General features: G+C 40.9%; 1 protein-coding gene across 1 annotated transcript in view; it reads right to left on the reverse strand.

Moving 5' to 3' along the window:
* RPS16 (ribosomal protein S16) overlaps positions 1-5656 on the reverse strand; it is a 30796-nt gene extending 25140 nt beyond the window's left edge. The window contains exon 1 of the mRNA XM_050892094.1: positions 5642-5656. The gene's annotated coding sequence lies outside the window, so the exon portion shown is untranslated. The remainder of the gene's footprint in view (positions 1-5641) is intronic.
* Between the last annotated feature and the right edge of the window lie 344 nt (positions 5657-6000).

The following is a 6000-nucleotide window of genomic DNA, read 5'->3' on the forward strand; positions in this document are numbered from 1 at the left end:
TACTTCTACTTCCTTTCATTTTAATCAAGCAAAAAATGTAATGTAATTTGTGTACCACAGGCAGCCAAAATAGTAGAAAAAACCTGCTGCACAGTTTTATCAGCTTAATCTTTTTCTTCTGAATGTCATTTGGCATTTGCGCTCAGAACTCATATGGACAAAATCCTTAGAAAAATATTCAAAGGGAACACTGCCAGATTTGGTGGCTGTGTCCCAGTTAAACTCTCTTTCCTCTTTTAGCTTTGTATTGCCAATGAAAGATACCCAAACAAGACTATCCATCGCAGAAAGGTTGATTACAGAGGTGCCCAATTGCTGCGTCAATAGAGAGGGAACTGTAATTTATTTTTTTTTAATGGAAAAGTACCAGTCCCTCATCAAATGTACTTCTTGTTCAGCAGATGTGACTGCAGTGGCGGACCCATTGCAATCTTAGTCTCTCCTTACCCCCCGAGTCAGGAAAGGAGCCACTAGCACCAGTTCAGCTGCTTCCCAAGTCCTCTGAGTCTGCAGCTGAGTGTTTCTGCTCAAGAGGCACAAGCTGGAAGGAGCAAGGATATTTATATTTCTTTAGCTGTTCTGAAGGGACTTCTCTTGCTTCCTTACCACGCTCCTTTCATGGGATTTTTGACTGGCAGTCTTTCCGGATCCAGATTGTCACTGCTCAAAATGTGTCTATTCTAGAGCCTCTTGCCCTCAAAATAACTCAAAAAAGTTAGTGTTTTACTAACTTTTCTTCAAATGTTTTTGAAAGTTATTGAATACAGACAGGCCTTCTCATTTAGGTAAATTTGAATCCCAAGTGAAAATTGATGTGACAGTCTACTTGCCTTTGAAACCGTCTCCAATATGATGACTAGAGAACTCTAAGAGAGGGAGAGAGAGCACGTGAGAAAACGTGACTACCTCAGGTCTTGGTTTACTAAGAGAAGAAGGCGACTCTGCGGTGGTATTTGTATAGTCTTCCTGTTACTAGTGGTTGCTCCAGGAAAGATGACAAAGTAACTGTGTAGTAACTTTCCTCCTTTACAATGCCTCTTGCTCCCATCTTTTTGATTATCATCTCTTACTGTTCATTTCCTTGTGTGTACAACCATCTTTTGGTTGTATTTTTTTCTTTGTCTTCTCCCATTTATTTTCTGGGATTTACTGTGTGTATTGACAGCCTTTAGCACCAGAAGGCAGCGGTCCAGCAATTGAAAACTGCTTATGTCTAGTCTCTTCATCGAAAAAAATCCCTGTGAGCAGTACTGGACAGAGGTGTATCAGCAGAGTTATATGGGCAGGTTTATCCATCTGAAATCAGTCTCGCTTAGGAAGGCAGGACGAGAGCACATTGCAAAACAGTTTGCGTTTGCAAAATGTCATAGCCTAGTGCTTCCCTGCCTGCCCTGGTTTCAGGGTGCTGATGCTCTTCACTCCTTTCCATGGGGATTTAGGTTGCCTCCTACCACTGTGTTTGCATTTGAGTGACTCATCCAATTTTGCTCAGAACTGTTGGTTTGCTGCATGGTTCGTTCCTCACACAAGGACCTTGCCTCCCGTGGGGCTTTATCATGTCCTAGGAGATGATGAGCACATTGTGGAATCAAGACCTCTTTGCAGAGTGGTCTGGGAAATGTTTAGCCAGGAGGCACATCTTATCAAGCTCATTATTTACTCACATTTATAAAATTGCCTATAAAATGCCTACACTTGCATTGATCTAATTTTAGAAAGCAGTTATAAAGTATTCCTTAGGTTGAGTGTCAAGAATGAAGTATTCAAATCCTTGTGAAGTTAACCTTTCTCCTTCTTGACCTCATACGAAGTCTTTAAATGTTTTCTTATTCACTGAGGTGTTATTGAGAAACTTATGTGTTCAAAGCAAATTTGTTCACCACTCTAGCACAATGATTTTATTTTTTAAGTCAAATTATAACTTTATAAAAGAGGCTACTGAAGAGCAAATTCATGGAAGTCAGCAAAGAAGATGAAATTGCCTTTGAAAAGTTCTGCAGTGCTTTTGTAATATGAACTCCAAACAATCTGTCTGGATTTGCAGGCCACTGGATGTCACTTTTGCTTTACACTTATAAAACAAAGCCTTGATTTTTAAGGTCTTTTGCTTTTTACGTATAGATACATTTCTGATGCAGTAGAGGATGGAACTTGGTGTCTTCTACTTCTTGATTTCCAGACAAATCTCTCTGGGGATTACCCATCCCTCTGTGTCATATCATGGTAACTGAGGACAATAGTGGAAAAACAGCTTCTAAGAAAAATATCCAAAAACAGGGAAGGTTCTGTGAGAGACCTTAATCCAGGTCCCTTCCTGTGGGGTATTCAGTGAAGAATGGTACGTACATGGCCTCTGTGATCACATTGGAGGTGAGTGTAGGCCCCCCCTCAGGATCAAGTAGGAGGCTGGACAGAAACACAGCCTGAAATATCATTTTAAGGACCCCAGTAATGCAAGATGATGGATTGTTCCGTTGCTTTCTTATATTTGAATTATATTAATAAAAGACAGTCCTAGGAGAAAGCCTGAAAGACCCCGTTGATGGTGAATTCTTCAGTGGCTGAGAAAGAAGAACACTAGCAAGTAATTATTACCTTAAAATCATTGTATCATGAAGATCCTTGCATGGATATTCATTTTTGCTGACAAGACTCTTGCCTGTATTTCCCAGGAAGAATTTGAATGTTAAATTGTAGTAGTTGGCTATTGAGGTGGAAACAGCCTGGGACAAGGGACCAACTGAAGCATAAGAGAAACTTTTTTTTTTAACTTGCATGAATGATAACAGCTTGCTGCACAGAAAACCTTAAGATGCAGAGCAAAGATCTATTGTGTTGGAAAACAGCAAATCTCATGAGAGCACAGAGGGAAATACACTTCTGGAGATGGATTAATGTGGAAAATTCCCTTCACCTGACCTGTAAGACAAGTGCCTCTCACCGAGCATGCTGCCGGATGGTTCACACGGAGTGAGCCAGTGGGATCTGGACAGACGGCAGTATGGCCGGACCATGGGGCTGTAGTCACATACCCTTGTCCATGCACAAGTTAGTTGGAAGAGTCTCAAAGTTGCGGGCTAGCATTGTGCAGGGACTGGTGATGCATCTGCAGGAAAGCCATATGCAGGTGGGTGCTACCACAGTTGCTGCTGCTAAGACTCCAGGTACCACTGGAGCAAGGACTGATCACCCTCAGCCTGGATCATCCCTACAGTTTGTCATATGGTTATTTTTCTGTGTATTTAAGTGCTGTGTATGCAAGGAGGTGTGTTAGCGAAGGAAGACATTACCTCGTAGCAAAGAGAACTGCTGATTACCCTGCTCTTGCTGCTTTGTCCCCTCTGCACCAGGTGGGACCCACAAGCAGGACCAGGCTGCACCTTGGTATCAGGGCTGTGCAGCACCTCGAAACCAGCCGTGGGCAGAGGGGGTGAGCTCGGCCATCCATACACCAGGCATAAGTGGCAAACCTCGAGTTTCACATCAGGCTCCTGGACCAGACCAGGACTTTCTAATCTATTGCAATGACTGTTTCAGAAAGCAGAGGCAGCACACACAGGAAAATACATACACGGTTAATTTTTTAACTAGATTTATAGACTTATAAAGCTGTTCAGAAAAATAAAGGAGGTTTTTAATCCTAGGTGCTTACATTTCATTAAAAACTTAAGTTATTCAAGATAACAGACTTGAATATGTATGATTAAGATCACCTTTTTTTATTATTAACATGATTTGATTTTGTAAATCCAGTAGTAATGTGGTATGGCAATTGACATCCCAAAAGCATAATTAAGTAATGAATTAGTCATGATATCAAAAGAAGTCTGTTCCTGAAAATACATTTTCATGTATGTCTAGGAAGTTTAACAGAAAAAAATGGTATAATATGGTATCTTTATAATGATCAGCATTTGCAAAAATGCCATGCTTGAAAACTACGTGAAGTTTCATTTATGTTCTAGTACTTCTGTAGGCCTCAGTTGCCATAGGAACAGCTTGGATGTGCTAAGTATTTTTCTAGCATCAGTACTTTACCATCTATTGCCTCCTGCAAACATCATTCTCAGCAGCAGCCAAGGAGGGTATGTAGCAAGCAATGAAAAATGGTCGGACTATAAAGTAGGAACACAGTGTATGAAAACATCTACTCATAAGGTGGAGAGAGTCACCAAGGAAAGCAAATTTTTTTAAGAAGTGCAATGAAATAGTACCACAACTGAACCATTGATTCAGTTTTAATACGAAATGCTAAAATATGAGGTACCTGATAACGTTTTTTAAGTTATATACAGTATTTGACGTAAAATTAGATTGGAAGCAATTGCGCATGAAATACAATACAGGACTGCAGATTCAGGAATTCTTTTCACGATCAGTAAACAAAAAAGGAAATAAGTGATGCCATTTTTAGTCTTCTTCAGTTTCTATGGCTACTGAAACCCAAGCTTAGAAACTGAATGATGCATATGTTTAATATGGCAAATGAATAAATGTGTAAATAACAGTTTACTTCTGAATGTTATTCTAGCTTCCTGTGCTTGAGGTTCATTTGCATGAGCTAGAGATGAGGTAGAGCATAATTACTTGTTAATTGCTTTTTAGAGAACAGACTGCAAGAAGAGATGTACAGCACCAGGAAAAGTTAACAGGTATGAAAATACTGATTTATATTTAAGTTGAACCTTCCACAGCACAATAATATGTTTATGATCAGCTGCTGAGGATCAATCCAGTTACCCAAATGTAGGCATCTTGTGTAACTTCACATGAACCAAAGGTCATCCACCCTCGTCTCTACCTGCCACTTGACAAGGTTGTAGGTCTCCCACGGATTTTCTGTTATCAGCTCTGATAGGTGGCTTAGATACCCCAGAGCTTCTCAAATAGCATCAGGCACCCAAGTTAGGCAACTGAATTGCTCTATTCGTGACTGAAATAGCCTTCGGGCTAGTAGAACAACAGCTAAACAAATTCTGGGGTTATACTCAGGCAGCAGATAACGAACTAAAGGAATTATGCTGGGATACGCAGATTGCATCGAGGAATTAGCAGGCAATGAACGGAAAAGTTCATCTTGGAAGGGAACACAAGAAAAAAAGTTTGGGAAATGATGCACTGAACACAAAAAAAGAGACACGGGTTTTGTGTTCTGATAAGATCAAGACGACTGATGTAACCTGCTTGCCTCTTGACGTATCAGATCATACCGGTACAACTTACATGCACCAGAATGATTATCTGGCACAGGATACTGGAAATGATTCAGTATTTAAGTACTGTAGCAGGCAAAGCTCCTTTTTCCTCACAGGCCTTACACCTTGGCTCTCTGAGTATTCCTCTTGTAAACACGGGCTTTGTTTTTTAAGGTACTATGCAAGCCACGCTGAGACTTTGTTAAACGTATGCATTTTTTAGTTCATAGGAGCACACACAATTTCTTCACCCTCAAAAAAGCCCCAATATATAATCAATCGCTCGTTAAGATTAAGGCAATTTGATCTCTTCCGGTTTGGCCCTGCTCTTTGCTACAGCTGCTCCTCTCGCTGCAAGGCCACCACCCACTGTTTGCTTCACAGAGGTCTCCCCCACCTCAGCTCCATCCTCCAGTTCCCGCATGCTTTGCCTGGAAGGGCCTCACCTCCACCGGCCTTGTGCCTTCATCAGCCCTGAAACGGCAACCACGCCAGCATCGCAGCCGCACCGGTGGGTTTCTTCCAGTTACGATCTGTTTTTTCCCCGATAGCGTGTTTCTCTTTTTAGGAATCACAAAGTTTCTCTTTCAGATCACGCCTGTAAGTAGAAATCAAAAGATGTTCCTTAAACTGAAATTATGAACTTGCAACCATTTATGCTTTAGGAAAAGTCTCTCACATCCAGTAGTCCTTTAGATCTCCTCTTTTTATGATTTTCACCTTACTGGAAACTTGGTATAAATCCAGCAGCACATTTATATGAGTACTCAATTAAGGTGGTATAAATGGCACTAAATCTGTTTCC

Source organism: Gymnogyps californianus, chromosome 1 (assembly GCF_018139145.2).
Source record: "Gymnogyps californianus isolate 813 chromosome 1, ASM1813914v2, whole genome shotgun sequence".
NCBI lineage: Eukaryota > Metazoa > Chordata > Aves > Accipitriformes > Cathartidae > Gymnogyps > Gymnogyps californianus.